At 37.2% G+C, this 19,479-nt stretch overlaps 1 pseudogene; it reads right to left on the bottom strand.

Annotated features, from left to right (window-relative positions):
• Positions 1–18,828, bottom strand: part of LOC114620724 — a 35,675-nt pseudogene extending 16,847 nt beyond the window's left edge.
• Positions 18,829–19,479: the final 651 nt, after the last annotated feature.

Here is a 19,479-nt window from a genome sequence, read left to right as displayed (position 1 = left end):
GATTAGAAGTGAGTCTTCCCACTTCAACTGATTTAATTAAGAAAAGAATCCCTCACAGGTGTGGGATTTTAGTTGATTCTAGACACAGTCAAGTTGACAGCCTGCTGGAGTCCAGCCCCAGCTGCAAGGTTCAGGTCCTGAGATAGGGAAGGGAGTTGGTGAAAATAAAGACACTGACCACCTGTTGACTTTAGAGCAAGTGGCCTGGAATAGCTTGGGCCATCTTTATACAATCACAATTGATCTCACATTGGTTATTTTATTAAAAGAAAGCATAACATCAGCATTACAAAGGCCCATCATTTCAAAAAGCCCCCAATAGTTTCCCTTCCTCCTTCCCCCCTCCTGTTGGACCAACCATCCCCTAACCTTATTTTGTACTATAAAGCACAATTTCAGCAAGCAAAGCAAGATAACTCTCTAGCCAGGCATGTCCTGCATGAGCACTTCCCCAGTTGGTAGCAGATGCAGTTACACAGCTATGCAAGGTGAGAGACAGATTATACATTTGTGGGTATAAGTCCAGTCACCAGACAGCACTGCCCTGTCATAATACTTTTCTAATTGCAAACAGATATGCATTTATTGTACCAAGCAACCTTTCCTGACAAGTACCTATCAATTCCTGGTATCATCTTTCTTTGAACTATTTTCAAGTCTCTATTGATCAGACATTGCTTCTCCATTTTCTAAGTCTCTGTTGATCAGACATGTCTTCCTCATTTTTGGCCTCTGTGGATCACACATAGCCTCCTCAGAACAGTTATGTAAGCAGGTTCTCCACAACTGCTCTCCACAACTACCACAGGCTAACTCGGCGTGACTATTGCAGTTTCTCTAGGGACATGATTATATGTCCTCAAATACCAGGATTAATGGTCACATCTGGAGAATCGATAGAAGCAGACAGAAGAGTGGAGGGTTTTATCCCTCAAAAGAGTACTGAAAAAATGTAGAATCATCCACAAGGCTTTTGACCTGCATGATCCTGGCCTTGCCAGTGACCGACAAAGTGAAACAAATTTTTCTTTGAGTATAGACAACACAGTTAAAGCAAGGAGAGTTTGTAGCATATGCGATCTAGGGGATAAGCAGAGAGCCACCAAGTTTACCAGGTCCTTGCCAAGTGGGAAGGGATCTCCATGGGCCTTGCACAGTAGAATCCCATCAGTGAAGCCTGCATATGCTGTTCCCTGAAGATGCTGAATGGCCACTGCCAACAACAAAGAACAGCTATCGCAACACTGCATCTTTGGGGATTATGAACTAACATTATTTTCATTGAATTATGATTCTAGTATGGTAAAGACGGTAAATCATGTAATACTTGGTAAATGATAAAACACAATTGAATTCAAATAAGTAGTTCAGTAATATATTTATTTATCAGTTGATTTTTCTCTAAAGATTTGTCTCTAAAGCAGAGAAGGGGTAGTTAATAAGAATGTATTTTTCTTCTCACTGTCTCTATCTTAATAACACAGTAAACCTTATTAGCTTATTATCGCAATTTGAGAAAAACTAATAAAAATTTTATTTCTCAACCTCACAGTTAAAGATTTTTACCATAAGTACTTTCATGCCACCCTCAAAAATCTCTCAGCTGTCACTGCAATGAAGGGCCCTTTCTAGCTGTAATCTGGATGTCTTTAAACTATCCAGCTAATATATAACCATAATTGTCCTTTCTTCAAGAAGTGCTCAGTGTTAATCTGAATTCAGAGTTTATTTTCTAGAGCTTTTTGTTAAAATAACTATGTAACAAAAGACCAAAATGTTTAAACTAATATTTATACACACAAATTTACAGTTGCTAACCGTTATTAACTGTAAAGGAATCATCCTGGTTGCTACAGGAGGAAAGCCATGTATTAAGCCTGTCAAAAGAGCTTCACCAGGGGATGTGGTAACTCACTCTCTCTGCACATGGGTTTTGTAAGCTGCCTGATGTGGGTGCTGGAAATTCAGTTCAGATCCTCTGTAAGAGCACATGTGCTTAACTGATGATCCCTTTTTCCAGTCCTAAGGATGAGGATTTTAACTGGTTTGGTCTTGTACAGTTCTTATGCTGGTAACCATAGCTGCTCTGAGTTCTCATGTGCAGGAGACAGTGATTCACAGCACATCTCCCCATCCCCTGATCCGTACTTTCTTTCCACCCACACATCCATGCTGTTCCCTCAGCCTTGGGAGGGAAGCACGGTCACTCCTCTTTAGAGACGTGGCTCCTGGCAGAAGCTTTTCTATCACTTTAGCCAATAAGACACAAAGAACTATCTGGGCGATGTTGTCTTTGTTTGGTGGGTTTTGGTCATCCAAACATATCTTCTTTTTTTTTTTTTCTTTTTTCTTCTAATACTGTTGAGTTGAACATATGTTGAGCTATTTGGCAAGTAGGAGGACCCAAGTGAAATAAACTGGTCAGAGTTCTGGGGATTGCAAGGTAAAAATACAAAAAGCCAGTCTCTTTGATAACACTGCTGAACCACTGAAGTTAACACTATATTTACTGTGTGAGATAATAGTTCTTCAGTGACATAGTAAAAAAATTTCCCCATTTTTAAAGTCTCTTTCAATTGAATTATCTATAACCATCTTCTTAGATTTCTACTACCATCACAAAGAAAAGTACCTAAAACATAACACAAACTTAATGTAGCATACAGAAAATCATCTGAATTACACTTCCTTTGTTTTGTTTTTAATTTTATTGGATATTTTACTAATATTGAATTAATTAGAGGATAAAATGTAAATAAATCTACTATTTTCTAAGAATCTAATTCTCATTTAGTGAACATTTCAGGGGAAATTTTAGCATAAGCATAGAACGACAGGGAGCTTTTACCCCCACCCCCATTTGAAACACAAAGCATCCCTTGGCAAATTTAGATTTCTATGGAGTAAATCTGCATGTGGCTAATAATTCTATTCATAAGTGAGAAGTGTGGCTACTTTGACAGAGCGTGGCTCAATAACAAATATGCAGGTCTAACTTATCACATAGTTTAGATGTGAATTCACCAGCAGGATAATGACAGTTACCAGGGATTTGTGCTCGCTGTCACTGCAGCCTAGTGTTGCCTGTCAAAATGTCTCCTTTTCTTATACAGAAGCCATAGAATTTTTATGGATAGCAATTACTTACAATATACAATGAAGTACATCAAATCTAACAACCACTCTTTAGTCCTTCATTATTTGGTAGAGTCTTTGTTAAATGTATCAACCATTTTCATCTAAATTATTTATTTATACTATATATTTGACAAGCATATATTTCTTGCTTTATATTCCAATGGCATTTAAACCTTCCTAGAGGGCTACGTGGGGTTTAAAAAAAACATTTTCATTGTAAAACTTATCTTTATCCTATTATCCCCTTAATGGTAATTAGATTCTCTAATTGGGATAGATACAAGTAAGGATACATAAAGAAAAAGGAAATGGCCTTGAGAGGGCTTGGTAACACACCACATGCTTAAAACACTAGAATGCAAGCAATAAAGAAACAGGTTAAATATCTGTTTAGTAAGTGGAGTTTTTTTGTTTTAATAAAACCTCTGTTGCACACAAAGCACAAAGATTCATTAAACTTCCTCCTGTCCTTTGCTCAGCCTGCTTAAACAAACAGCCTCCAGAAATACAAATAACTTCCTTCACATTTTTTTTGATAAGACATTTAAACATCACGGAAAGTGAATAATTCATGATAATAATAATAAAAGTGAACAATTCCCTGTAGAGCTTATTTCCAATTCTAGAAGAAAGTATAAATCTAGTGCAGCCTAGATGTGTAGACGAAGCCTCTCCAATTGAAGAGCAAGTTCAAACTGTTTTCCGACACACCCTACAGCATGCAGACTGCAGGGAGAGTAACACACCTTACTCCACCTTGCTTCCTGCATACCTACAGTTGCTTTGATAGAGGAGGACACGCTGAGCAAGAACAGTTCCTCAGATTAAGGATCTGTGTGAATTTTCTCATGACCAGGGGAATAAAACATTCTATATAAAATGAAAGAGGATAATTTTACCCATGTAGAAGTACAAAGAAAGAGGTAAGAAAAGGTGTGCCTTATCTAAAGCTGGGTAAGGTTATAGGTACTTCATGTAAGTTTCCTCAGAATGTGCATTTCCCCCCAAAGGATGTTATCTAGCCTTTTGTGTGTTTTAAAGGAAATGATAAACTAATATTTAGGTAGTATTTTCGAGATTGTTTTTAAAGGCTTGAAGGGAAAGATCTGAACAAGCCTATGAGCTGAGGACTGTGTGGCCTAGGCAACCATGAGGAACCTTGTTCTAATCTGGTCTGGCCTCACCTCACCACTGCCATCCAAGTCTCTGTGGAAACTGACAGCTCCTTTTTGGAATGATGAGGTTACTATGTTTAAACTATGCCTAGAAACAGTGATATGTCCACATGTTTATATTTCACAGAAGTTTCATCACTTAAACTACACAAATAATGAAAATCATTTTTTAAAAAAGGACAAAAAGATATTAGTGTTCTTGAAATCAAGCTCTTTCTTTAAAAATAGCCTAAATAATCCTTAATAAAACCTTCTAGTGATCAAATAACTAACAATATACCTACTTAGGTCCTCACTTAAAGTACTAAAAGGAATTTACCTCCTTGGAGAATTGGAAAAAAGTCGTAATACACCAAGTAACCAGGAAATAAGATATGGTAAAACTTTCAATTACAAAATCCCTAGCAGGGCTGACAACTAAAGATCATTAAAGCAAAATACATTATGTGTGAGATAGTAGATATTGCTTAAGACACTCTCTAAAATTTTAAAATGGAATTGTAATTTGGACATTGCTTGTTACAGTTCTCAGAGGCACTTTCTAAGAATACACTAAAACTGTCCTGGGTATCTGTTGTTAATAAACCATTGTTTGTGTCATCTATGTCTCAAAAGCTGGTGCCATGTTCTGAGTCAATTGGGAATATATCAGACCAAAACTGGGCAGAAAAAGCCTCCTACTGCACAGATGTCTGGAAAGTTGCTGAAGAGTAGCCAACTGTTCTCTTGTCATCTAACCTCTAAGTCATAAAGTAGGATCTGTCCATGTTGACATGGTTGCTGTTAGTTTTCTGGTGCAAGTGAGATCCAAAGCACCAGGTTTGTTACAAAGAAATGTGGATGGAGTGGGAGCAGAGGGACTCTGCCAGAGCATCAGGAAGAGGGAAGACAGCTGGGCAGGAAAATACCACAGAAGATAAACAGATAGCCTTAGTAACTAGTCAGAAAGTAGAGACATGGCATAGCACAGCCACTATGAATGAATGAACTTAATACAAGTTTTGTAAAAAGTGCAATGTGTTAATTAGTGGAGAAATTATGAAGTGTATAAGCAAAAATAAGTCACCATGCTTTAATAATTATCTCCCATACTGACAATAAAGATTGCAGGAGAAAGGTGGTAAGAAAAACAAGAGTGAGCCAGAGAGATTGAACCACAGTCAGGGGAAGATTTTTAAGATTTTCCTTTTACTCACAGAGAAAGTCGAATAATCACAGTAACACCACAGATGCCAGGTCACCATCTACCTTATGTGGCCCCTTTCAGGTTGAAGCCCATCATTTTCTTTGTCACAAAGGTTACAGAACTCTGGGAATTGGGCCCAACTTTCCATTCCAGGTACATCATGATTAAGGTGATGGTAATGGGCAAAGGGGACATAAGACAGTTTTTAAAAAGTATGGTTTAAACAAAGAAATGGAAGATGCATACTGAGGGGTGGAGGGAACCAGAGAAACAGGCAGCAAGGAAATGTCCCACAGAAGCAGCACAGATTCAGCACAAAAGATAAGAGAGCTGCAACCAGATGAAAGGTGGACACAGATGTAGAATAAACGAGTATGCACATAGCTCTACCAGAGAAGAAGAAAGTATCTAAAGTTGATCAAATTTGGAGTGAAAAGTAAATGTGGAAAACAGGAAAAGGCACAATTTAAAACCAATAAAAATGTGCATTGTGCATTACAATTCATTCTATGTAAAGTAAATCAAATTATTAAACACCTTTTTGTTCTTATCAAGAAGAATGTTATTGTGAGCATACTTGCGTTCCTGTAATATAACATGCATAATATATGTATCTAGAATGTATCTAGACATGTAGAGACAGCACTATGTAAAAGACCTTGGACTCTGCAGCCTGATGTCAGAGATCGGGGGCCATCATACATGTCTAGTGTTATCTCAAAGTCTAGGTTCTGCCTTTATCTCAATCTAATAGCTCCACAAAATAAGCAAATATCATGTTGCATTAGTTTACAAACATGATGCAGAGTTTCTACAAGGAGATGAGTGTGTTTAATTCATGAATCATTCTGGTTACTGCCTCGTAGTCTCGGTTTTATACCAAACATAAAAGATGATGACATCACATTCAGTCAGGCAATAGTTTATCAGCATTTGGAGAATATTTTAAAAGTATTACTAGAGATTGTCATATTAAGCAAAATTGGTCAAGCTTAGAAAGACAAACTCTATTATTTCTCATACAAGGAATCCAGATTTTACAAATATCATGTGAAAGTAAAATTATTTTATAAGTAATAAAAAGAGGGACCAGAGAGACTAGCAAGGCATGTGGATAAGATCAAAGCAGGTTACATGCGAGCATGAAAACATCCTAATGAATCCCTTCATTTATATAATTAATATATGCTAATAGAACAATCACAAAAAAGTTTTCTGACTTTTTCACTGGTAAACACACAAAACCAATGCAGAATTGATGACCCTTATGGGCCATTGACTGCTGTGAGTCCTGTTCTGATTCCCAAATGTACATCCATTGTAAGTTGTTTATAATAAGGCATTTTGATTTCCACTATATTCAAATGCCATGTAAAAACCTGTTACTTTCTATAGTAACCTAAAAATTAATAATAAAAATAAGGTTTCCAATCTATAAATTTATCCCAGCATGACTACTCTTGGCAGTGAGACCTTGGGGTAGAATGGGGACATGGGTAGCCTTCAAAGACTGGCACAATGAGCTGCCTCTTGGAGGATCCATTGAGCCAGTAAAAGGCACTCCAGCCAAGCACAGCTTTGAAGGAATTGAGTGATGGTTTTGATGAGCCTCCTTGGCTATGCCAAAGAGTATCAGTGTTTCATGTGAAGGTATTTTCAGATGAACCTGGAACCAAGCTAAATTTCTAGCCACAAGATCCAGTAGTGCCTGTCAGATAACAGATGTGATAGAATCAAAATTGATGTCATGGTTTGAATGTTTGACCCTTGACAGACTCACATTGAAGTTAAATTGCTTCAAATACAGTATTAAGATGTGAGACTTTTAGAAGTTGATCAGGCCAGGAAGACTTTTCCATTACAAGTAGGTTAGTAACGTTAGTATTAGAAGAGTGGGCTCCTTTAAAAAAAAAAAAAGGTGAGTTAAGCTTCTTGCCTTTCCACATTTTCATATAGGAAGAAAGCTTTTGCCAGAAGCTGTCTCCTCAAAGTTGGACTTCCTGGCACACAGAATAGCAAGGAATAGCATGACCTCTGTGAATTACCCAGTCTAATAGCTTTTGTAAAGCAGTTGCTGTAACAAAGAGCAGAATGGTGACTTATTTGGGAGACAGCACATGAAAACACTTCCTTTCTGATTTACAGTGAATTCCTAAGTTAATAGATAACTTACAAGTATTCAAAAGACATGTATGGCCTTGGACTCTGTCTTAGTGTTCTATTGCTGTGATGAAATATCATGGCCACAGCAACTCTTATAAAGGAAATATATGTAGTTGGTTGTGGCTTACAGTTCAGAGGTTTAGTCCATTGTCATCATGGCATGCAGGCAGGTATGGTGGTGGAGGTATAGCTGGGAGTTCTACATCTGGATCAGCACAATTGGATGAAGGTGAAATTGGTCCTGCCTTCAGCTTCTGAAACCTCAAATTGTACCTCAAGTGACACACTTCCTCCCAAAAGGCCACACCTACTCCCAAAGGCCACAACTATTCCTAAGAGGCCACACCTACTCCCTAAAGGCCACACCTCCTAATAGTGCCACTCCCTATGAGCCTATTGGGCATTTTCATTCAAACCAACACACACTCCATGTTAGGTAAACATAGAAAATAATTCAGGAAATATAACTCAAACCTAAAAATATCAAGAAAAAATTCATACCTCTTGTCTATAAAAGATCATGTCTTTCTCTGACACTTTCACAATATGTGATCATGAATAAAGCTTTCTGGGTTTCAATTTTTTCATCTGCATAACAGGGTCATCTACATGGTGATGAAAATAAAGTTAACTGCTAAAGGTGCAAGCAGAATGCTTGACATATGACAGATTTCCCACACTGTTAGATGAATCCACATCAGTGTCAAGTGAGAAAAGGTCTACCCATCGTACAGTGTAATAAAAGATGGTGCTTTACTTTGCCCAGCACTCTGCAAACCAAGAGGGAACAGGACCTCTCTCTTCCTAAGCTTTCCATAGTAAAGATAAAAGTTCAACCCTTAAGACTCATTATCCTCTCAAATCCTTTCACTGATTGAGTCATCCTAAACTGGAGAGGGCTTATAAACAAGAGTCGGACTGTGCACTGCAAGGCAAAATTACATCCAGGAGTAAGTCATCTTGCAGTATGAAACCTCAATTGTCTTGAGGTGTTTAGCATTATAGTCCAATTATGTAAAATTAAAATTATACTTAATTATGCAAAATTATCTCTTGGAATACCACAGTAGTTTTACACTTTCCTTACACCTGATTATAATCCTAATTTTCAGTAAAAGAGGTAATAATTTCAGCGATAGGTATAGTTTTTGTCCATAGACTGGTTTCAACATGCCGTTAGTGGAGTGAGTTATGTAAGTGTGAAGTCATTATCATTATTAAATGCAGTATTTCTTCTGTACTGTTACTATAAAAACAGTGTCATCTTCACTAAAAGTAGAGCATATTCACAGGTTAAGTAGAATATGCAGAATACAATGGGGCTTTGAATAACATTCCAGCATGTTACTAATTAAATGAGAACTAATTGTTAATTAGAAATTAAAGAAATAAAAATGTGTTAATTTTAATTTGACACTAAATACTATGGGACTTTAACAGAGTACAGATAAAGGCATTGCCTTATGTTTTATTAATATGTGCATAGTTTATCCATTGACACGTTGAAACCCCATTTTTAAAACTTCCTCATTAATCACTTTACATGAATATGTAGCCCCCTCTTATGCTTACCCCAAAGTCAGCTCTACCTTTACTTTACAAAAGGCATCTGAGTGCATAGTGGTTATGAGCCTGGACTCTGACAGGCAAGTATGTGAATTTGCATCCTGGCTGCAACCTTCTGTGTCACTTAAGACCCGTCACATAATCTATGTGTTTTGGTTTCTTTTGCTACAAAATGGGGATAAAAAATAGTGGCTGGCTCATAAGGCTGTGTGCTTAGCACATAGCAGGTGTCACATGTCAGCTACCATAGAACAGTTCAGTGGTCTTCAAGGTAGGATGCTCAATACCAAAATTATCTAGCACTAGTTAGTACTTCATGGACACTTACCATTAGGCTTCCATGAGTGAATAGTTTTTCGAAAATTTCTTTCCAAAGTTTTTTGTATTTCATAAACTTTCCTAAAATACATCTACCAAAGAAGATGCTTAGCCTGACTACAGATTGTCATAGACAGTTTCTAGTTTTCTTTTCTCAAAAGAATGGCCTTCATTTCAAACCCATACAGGATCTTAAAGGGAAGGAAAGCTTCATAACTCCTTATATCACACACACACACACTCACGTCCTGCTGAGTCAGTTCAGTATTGCTCATATGTATATGTGTTTAGGACTGACCACTTGAGGATGGATAGCTGAATAACTGATTAGGGCACTCATCCTTAGGGATAATATTACTTCTCTCAGCAGCCATTAATAGTCTGTGGCTTTTCATGTAGGGATAGGACTTTGTGAAATTTCCCCCATCCATATTAGAATGTCAACTGGTGGTGTCACTGTGCAGGTCTTGCTTGGGCAACCATTTGTTAGAGTTTCATGATATAGGTCCCTTTCACACACATAAGACACTATCTCACAGCTGACTTCCTGGTCCTCTGGCTTTCAAAATCATTCCTCCCCCTCCACTGCAATGTTTCCTGAGCCATTGGTATAGGGATTGTATTGTAGATGTATCTACTGGGGAAGGGCACACCACAGTCAGTGCCCTTAGAAGGACCTATTCTAGGGGTAGGATATGGGTTCTGGCAATCCCTTCATAGTAGACAAGGTTCTTAAGGATTATCAAAAAACCATAATTTCACAGGACCCTTCTAGCTTATTTTAATTCCCCTAGTTAGACAGAAATAACTGATCGTTAGAGCAAAATTCTAGACTGGGAAGAGGTCTTTAAGTTCATATACTGCCAAGAAGAGAGTGTATTTGATACAGTAGTAGTCTGCAAGACAAGCTAACCTGAAGAGCTCAGAAATCAGGGAAAGTACCCCAATCATACAATCTTTCCAATAAGTTTAAAATATTGCAATAATCTCAATTCATACAATCTGTCAAATAAATTTTAAATATTGCAATAAACCAGGGGAAAGAAAAGAAATTGGTTGAAACTGTAAAAAAAAAAAATGATTATGAGTGTCAGGACCCATGCCGTTTGTATCACAGGACACAGTGTTGATGGGCTGTGCTTTGTGAAGCCAAATCAGCCTTTCCTGTGAATATGTGTGAGGAGAACCGGAATTGAAATTTGACTAAAGACATAGCTGGCCCGTTCACTTGTTGGAAATCTATGGGGTTTATTTGCATTCCATGGACATACTATTTTGGGCCAAAATGGGAACTGCTAGATGTTATCAGGAGGTGACAAAGTTATGACTTGCTCTTAATACTTTTTATCAACTGATAAAAAGTCTATGCTATCATAGTCTATTTCTTTTGTCTTCCTCTATTTTACAAGCTATTAACATGCTCACTATGTACACATTATTTTAGTGACAAATCATAAATGTGTACATTTATATTGTATAATATGATACATAAAAAGTAAATGACTAAAAAAAAGCTAATTAACATATCAATCACCTATTTGTCATTTTTGTGCTAAGACATTTGAAATTGACTACTGCTTATAACTATGAAATACATTATTAACTCTGCTGTATGACAGATCTTCAAACCCATTCCTTCTGTTTCTCTGAAACTTCATACATCTTCTGAATTTTAATTTTCTTACTTGTTTTATTTTTTTGAGATACTGTTTCACTCTGTATCCCTGGCTAGCTTGGTATTCAGTAGTGTCCTAGACTCATCTTGACCTCATGGAGATCCTCCAAGATGCTTGGAATACAGGCCTGTGCTATTATATCCAGCTTCCTACCATTTTTACCTCCTTACTCAGATCTAATGTCTCCTTCACCTGTGTCTCAGAAGCCACCAGCTCACCTACTATTTATGCCCGGGATTTCTTACGGCTTGCACTTGCCGTCTTATTTCCTGCACCAGAGTTAACTGTCTAAACTCCTATGCATGTTACTTCTAGCAGGATGGGAGTCAGAGCAGAGAAAATATGCATGTGGAAGAAGGATACAAACGCAGACGCAGAGAAAAACGACATCATTTTCAAAGGCTTGCTCCAAAAATCCCGTTTGATGAGAGAAGCCAGATTTAATGTGATGAGAGTCAGAGATTACATGCCAGATATCAGTTCTAAACAATGGATATTTAGAAACTTTGGTAGAGTTCTTGGCCAAATTCTACCAATTTGGCATGTATATCTACCCTTAAAGACTATGAAACATTTCATTACAGAATGCCCTGCTTCCTGCCATCTTGGTAGCTGTAATTTAGTTGCCACATTCTACTGATAAAGAAATAGCATCTCTATACTGTGGTGGAAATCATTAAATCTATAGTTGGAAGCTGTCTTATGCCAAAATATTGCAAAAATAAATGTTGACCATTCAGGAAATACAAGTTACAGCTATACTCAAACTTCCTAAGAGACACCCGGGAGACCACTGTCTCAGAGACATGAAAAGGCCTTTTTACAACAGACTAACTATTGAATTCAGTAAGGAATACACCTGAAGGTTTCATTATACCTAACTTTCTAGCACTGCATAAATAAAACACACACACACACAAACACACACACACACACCTAGATTGCCAGTTATTTAAATTATTTTAACGATATAGAAACACAGCTTAGTACAAAAGAAATTCTTCTGCAGTGCAATGTGTGTATTCTTAAAGAAACTTGACATGGTATGTACTCACTGATAACAGGATATTAGCTCGGAATACCCACCTTACAACTCACAGATCATATGAAACCCGAGAAGAAAGAAGACCACACCAAACAGCAAGGCAAAGCCAAGCCCCCGAAATTCCAACAGAAAGAAATGATTTATTTGAGAGCCTATATCTCCCTACACCTCTTAAAATTTTATTGCAAATTGCTTTAATAGTTTCTATTGTGCTATTATTACAAGCTAAGCATCTAGCTCTCTCGCTTTTTGCCACATCTTGTGCTAGTAGAAATAAAGTTAGCAAACCAATTCTAGCATATTTATATCATATGATTGGCCTGTCATCTGTGGTTATGATAGACATATCAACTTTACTTAAATATAGTAGGCATCTTCGTGGCACTCACAATGTTTTCCTAAAAGCACTTTGGTAATGCCCGTTCCCATCATGCATTCGTCTAGTAATCAAATTATTTATTTATTGAGAACTAGCTTTTTGAAAGATGACAATGATTAATGTTGGGCAAGAAAGTTACCTGAGCTGCGGATATAGCTCAGCAGGCTTATTCTTGTCTAGCACATGCCTTGTCCTAGATTAGAACCCCAGAACTGCCCCAAGAGAACCAAATTGTCTGTACAACAGTGTGGTTTTTTTTTAACCAAACTGTAATTATACTTTTAATCTTAAGTGATGTGCCTTATTAAATGATAACTAGTTATCACAGAAATGTCTATATGGGAAGATGGAATGAATATATATAATATATATTATCCTATATATGAATGAATATATACATAATATATATATTATCCTATATATCCTTACCATCCTTCTGTCCTTAGTACTTATTACTATAATAATTTCTGAATGCCTTAGATTTTCATTAAGATTTCACAGTCTTTGCTTTAAACAAAGATATGGCCACACTGAACACACAGCCCATATGAGATTTGTCCCATTAGTAGATATGCTGATGATGTCTGTGTTCACATGTTTTAATATACTTCCTGTTATTATAACAGCACTGTGGCTCTGCACACACCTCTGGTCATGCCACTAGACAGCCCTTGAGAGCTCTGGAAGCTAAACTTCTTCACCAACGTGCTTAAAGAACTTCCAAGCTGCTGCATATTTCCAAATAGGATGGCTTTTGAAAAAAGGAAGAAATTCTAAAATTTCCAGAAATATATGAAGCCCACCTAGTAACACCCACTAGTCAGGCAGAGTAATTGCCTTAAAATTTTAGACAAATGCTATTTTTTTTTTTTACCAAAAACATGCATTTGAATAAGTTTTTCTAAACTAATAACTACTACATTTTCCTGGCATACGTATATCACTTCAAAGGTGTTCTGAATCTTACACAAACATAAGCACTGTGTGTGTACTGTGTTGGCTGCAAACAACAATTACTCTAAACTTGACAATAAAAATGCAATGGTTTAAATGATCATTATTTAAGTTTTAAAATGATGCTAATACTCATAGAAGTACTGCAAGGGATTTTTAATAAGAGCTTGTAGATTATAGATTATTTTAATTCTGTTTATAAATGCATTTAATTAAGGAATTCAATATACGTGTGAATATGTATATATGCATGTATGTTAAACTTCTAAGTATTTTAAAGATAACTGAGTTCAAAATATCTAATTAGCCCAATGTCCCCTTTCCCATACACCTATGAGAACATATCCAATTATCTTGAAAAAGGCAATTAAAATTACAATTAATAATCTTAATACTAAGACATGTTCTAATTCATTTGATAATTACATTTCCCACAGAGATACTGTCAACATCAACTGTGAAGCTGTAGCCCCACCCTGTTTACATCTCTGAGAGACAATCTGCTCCCTGCTTGGCGGTACCCCAGTGCCCGCTTCAGCTTTTCTTCACAGGCAGCACGTGAAAGGAAACATGTCTGTTTTATGCTTTATAACTTTCATCCTGATGTTTAGCATTAAAATTACATTTATGTATCACATGGCAGAATGATTTAAATAATTAAGAGAATAGCAGAGGCCATGCTTTTCATTTCAAATTACAAAGCAGAAATCTTTTGTTCATAGGTGCTAAAGCTATTCTTAATGGGAAGTATACAAGCCTTGTTTATGAAGCAGCATTGAGTATTTGGTCTAAGCGCTCTGTGTATCTAGCTTCAGAAATTTTTCGTGAATCAAACTAGGTCATAAAAATAGGGAAGATCAAAAGACAATATTTCGAGGTTGACTCATGAATCCTAAATTTTGTTATTTCTCTTATGTATACTGATTTTGATAACAAGGAAAAGAATAAATGTAATATTTTGATTTCAAAACCATACTGCAAGAAAGGGTACCATTTAAACAAGGCTGAAGTTTACATTACTTATTGCTGTTTTTCTCAAAAATATGTATTAGAATAAATAGTTTTCTAAACACCAAAGTAAATACAAGACATGGTACTGGCATATTTATTTCACTGAAAAGGTGTTCTGAATCTTAGACAACATAAATACTAAGTAGTGTGGTGGTTGCCATAGAAACCAGTAAATAGGGGCATAAAAATACATGCAATTTTTCAAATGTAGCCACTTTTTCATAAATATTCATTTTATATGTAAAAGATTATTCAATTCTTGCTTTTGTTCCCTTTTAGCGAGAGAAACATGTAATTCCTTAGAAATAAAAGATCACGATGTAGCAACAGAATAGGCTCAAAAGTTTTAAAGGCACATAAAAAATCTGAAGGTTTTTAAGGTTGATTTTCCAAAATAAAGGTAGTTTTTCTTTCATTATACATTACTATAATGGGTAGAATTCTCCAAATAAAAATAAAAATACAAAGTTATTTTCTCCCAAACATGAAATTCTCCTTTATTGTGCTTGAGTTCATTATGCACAAATCTTCAACAAATGCAGCATTTGACCTCAGGAAGCTGAAAGCCTCTTGACAGGAGACATGCAGGAGGATTAAAGCTAAGCCAGAAGCCTCCACTCAATAGGTTATCCTTTTCTCTCTAAGTTGTTAAAATAACGTCTTATAGGTGACCTGATGTACTAATAAAATCTTCTGAATTCTACCTACAGCTTAGAAAGACTCAATGCATATTTGAGGGCGAAAAGCATTTCTGTAAAACACACTGTGACTTCGGAATCTGCTGAAAGGCACTGGCAAGCCAACCACAGGAAAAGAGAAAAACTGCTCAACTATTATAGGGAAACAAATCTCTTAAATCTGATTATGTAAACTAGTACTTCCAATTTGTTTCAATAAGAATATTATGTAACATGCTCCTGGTATGAAATATAAACATTTTAAAGAGCACTGCCTCGGCAGGAGTGACAAAATACTGCCCTAGGCTTCATCTCACTCCTTTCTTGTTAAAGAAGCCATGTGCTAAAGACTGACTAGTCTTCCAATGGGGGAAAAAAAAAAAACCGAGAGGCACCCTCATCATGCATATGCATCATTCTATACAGCTTTATTGAAACCATTACTTATGCAAGAATGACAGACAGAAATAATTCTCATTATGATTTTACTAAACAGACTCTTCTATGTTAAAAATAAACAAATCCAGTATATCCCACATAACATATCTCAAGAGACATAGATACTATCAAATCCTACATATGCTCTTTTTTTCTCTATAGATGTACATGAATTTAATTGCTTCTCCGTCTTAACTGAGCATCATGGCTAACACTTTATCAGTTTGAGCTATGACAACAAAATTAGCATGGATTTCTATTTTCTTCCTCACAATTTCAGATATAGAAAGGTCATTCTTTCTTCTTTTAGAGGTGTGTGTGTGTGTGTGTGTGTGTGTGTGATCATGAAGACCTGAAGAAAGTATTGCATCACCTGAATCTGGAGTTATACACATCTGTGAACCACTTGACACAGGTTCTAGGAACCAATTTGTGTCCTCTGCAAAAGCAGCACATGCTGTTAGTCACTGAGGCAGCTCTCTAGCTTAGACAAGTCATTCATATTGATCTTAACCACTAAGAATATGATTTCATTTAGTTCCTTTTCTAGTCACAAATTTTCACTTCATCTAAAGGACACACTTTGTGGCTTCTCTTAAGCATATCTGTATTGCCAGCTTCATGGTTCTTGCAGTTTGGAACCATTATAAAGGAAAAGAAACTCTTCTTGAGAACACAGTGACCATAGTAGTCACTCTAAAAACCAAGAGGATCAGTTACTCATGATTGGATAAAGCATATAACATTAACAGACTAGACAAGGTCATACACGATATCTCAAGTAGGCAGAGCAAGATGTCACTCAACACTGTCACATTCCTCTGTAGAGTATGGAATTTAAGATTATGAAGTTCCAGTATTTCCTTCTGTCTCCTCCTCTTGGGTGTGTTTGTTTCTTTTTGTTCTAGACCTTTCAAATGTACTTTTAAGTTGCTAGTATAGGATCTCTCCAATTTCTTTATGAAGGCACTCAGTGCTATGAATTTTCCTCTTAGCACTGCTTTCGTTGTGTCCCCTAAGTTTGGGTATGCTGTGTCGTCATTTTTGTTAAATTCTAGAAAGTCTTTAATAATTTCTCTTTATTTAATCCCTGACCAAGATATCATTGAGTAGATAGATGGAAGGAGGGACCTGAGTTAGAAAGGAGAGGAGGAGGGAAAAAAGGGGAGCAGGGTGAGACATAGGAAGAGACAAGAGAGAAGTTCAGAGGGCCAGGAGAATGAATAGAAATATGTAGCAGTTGGGGGTTGTGTGTGGCAGGAACAGTAGAAAGTCCCAGACTCTCAGGGATGTGAGAGGCTCCCAGGACCCAATGCCTTTAGCTAAAATGTTCAACAGCGGAGAAATAGAACCTGAAGAGAACACCTCCTGTAGATAGACATGGCTCTCATTTACGGATGGGGCCACTCACACCTCAAACTTTTTAACCCAGAATTGTTCCTATCTAAAGAAAATTCAGGGACAAAAATGGTGTAAAGACAGAAGGAAAGGCCATCCAGAGACCACCCTACCATGAGATCCATCCCATCTGCCCAAAGCAAACACTATTGTTGATACCAAGAAGTACTTGTAGACAGGAGCATGGCATGACAGTCCTCTGAGAGGCTTTGCCAGCTCCTGACTAAGACAGATGCAAATACTCACAGCCAACCATTGGATTGAGGTCAGGACCCCATTGAAAGAGTTGGGGGAAGGACTGAAGGGACTGAAGGGACTGAAGGCAAGCCCATAGGAAGCACAACAGTGTCAACTAACCAGACCCCTCGGAGCTCTCAGAGACTATACCATCAACAAAGAGCATACATGGGGTGGTCTGTGCTCCCGCTACATATGTAGCAGAAGACAGGTTGTCTGGTCTCAGTTGGCGGGTGGGGGGGAGATGCACTTGGTCCTGTGGAGTTTTGATGTCTCAGAGAATAGGGATGCTAGAGGGGTAAGGTGGGGGTGGGTGGGTGGGAGAGCACCCTCTTAGAGGTGAAGGGGGTGGGAGAGCACCCTCTTAGAGGTGAAGAGGGTGGGATAGGGGGCTCTTGGATGGGGACTGGGAAGGGAGACAACATTTGAATGTAAACAAATAAAACAATAAAAATAAAATTAAAATTATGAAGTTTATTTTTTGGATCATAGTTAACTATGAGTAATTAACATCACACATTATGAAACCATGGATAAGGGGAACTATTTTGAGTTCAGCCATAATAGTATTCAACATGAACAAGGTGGAAAAGTATCACAGCAAAGCGCATTGCCTTCACTGAACCCACAGTTGCTACAGCAGTGTAAGAGCTTTCAACTCTGGTAGTACGCCATTAGTATACACAACTTTATAATTCAAGTAGTCACATTATGCCATGTGTTTGGAAGGTATCATTTAGTTTCCTATCTGCCAAGAACAGCTGAATCTCAGAAAAAAAACTTTTAAAATTAAATTGAGAGACTATTTAATAACAGCAACAATAATAGTAGCAACCCAATCCTCTGGGGGAGTCGTCTCTCCATCTCCACTCACATTACTACACTCAGCTATCTTTGGGTATTCAAAACAGAGCTTAAAATCTGTAATGATCTAAAATGAGAGACAAGAAGCTGTTCAGTTTCCTACAAATGAAAAAGAAATGCTACCACCTGCACTAACGTTGGCATTTAAACCAAAGAAGCTTCGACTCACTCAATTTTGTGAGTGACATATTTTTATTTGTCCACGTGAGATATACACCTAACAGGCCCATTTCAGTCACATGTGTTCCCTGATTCACAAACTTAATGCCTCTTTTTTCTGCCTGTCTCTTTTTCCATACACAGTAACACACATTTATATGCACTTACAAGTTTTCATATGCTTATGGTATTTTTTTTACCTGCTAAGATAATTTCTATTGTGTATTTTCAACTTCAGTAAATTTGGTTTATAAACTGAGGTGGTGACCATCTTCTCACAGCTTGCAAAATCTCGTCAAGTCTTTATTCATTCAATTAGAAGTAATACAAGTTAAAACATAGTGCTCTGAAAAGGTTACTATCTAAGTGGCTGCAAAGAATTACCTTACTTTCAATACCTAAACTGTCAGCATAGCCTCGAGTGGCCTGCTCCAAAGAAGTCATCGGAATATAATTCTTTGTATTAAGATTTTCGTTGTACTCGATAAAACAGTTGCTAATTTTAATATACAACGGTTCCAACAGATGGTTACTTCTTTGTTGTGTGTGGGTATGCAAATGCCAGATCATAAATATAGAGGTCAAAGGACGACTTGAGTCATCAGATTTGGCAAGCAGCACTTTTACCTGCTAAGCCATCTTGCAAGTTCCCAACCAAGGGATATTTTTTGCTAAAAGACAAGCCATATACAGATAGTAGAAACACATATGTGCTGCCTGTAACACTGATGATGGTACTTTAAAAATGTGACCCAGTACTTCAGTGTTCACTGGGGTGAAACAAATGATGTATAACCTGATGAGTCCTACAAAATCAAGCTGTTTGTTTGTTTGTTTGTTTACAGATTCAGATATTTTTCTTAACTATCTTGCTCTTTTTTATAATTTTAGATTTTTTATTGGTTATTTTATTTATTTACACTTGAAACTTTGTCCTCCTTCCTGGTTTCCCTTCAGCAAACACCCCATCTCATCCCCTCCCCCATGCCTCTATGAGGGTGCTTCCCCACCCACTCACCCACTCCCGCCTCACCACCCTAGCATCTCCCTATGCTGGGGCGTCAAGACTCCACAGGACCAAAGGTCTCCTTTCCC

The sequence above is a fragment of the Grammomys surdaster genome, unplaced genomic scaffold (genome assembly GCF_004785775.1).
Source record: "Grammomys surdaster isolate TR1022 unplaced genomic scaffold, NIH_TR_1.0 170, whole genome shotgun sequence".
Taxonomy (NCBI): Eukaryota; Metazoa; Chordata; class Mammalia; order Rodentia; family Muridae; genus Grammomys; species Grammomys surdaster.
This window is presented reverse-complemented; position numbering and strand designations above follow the sequence as displayed.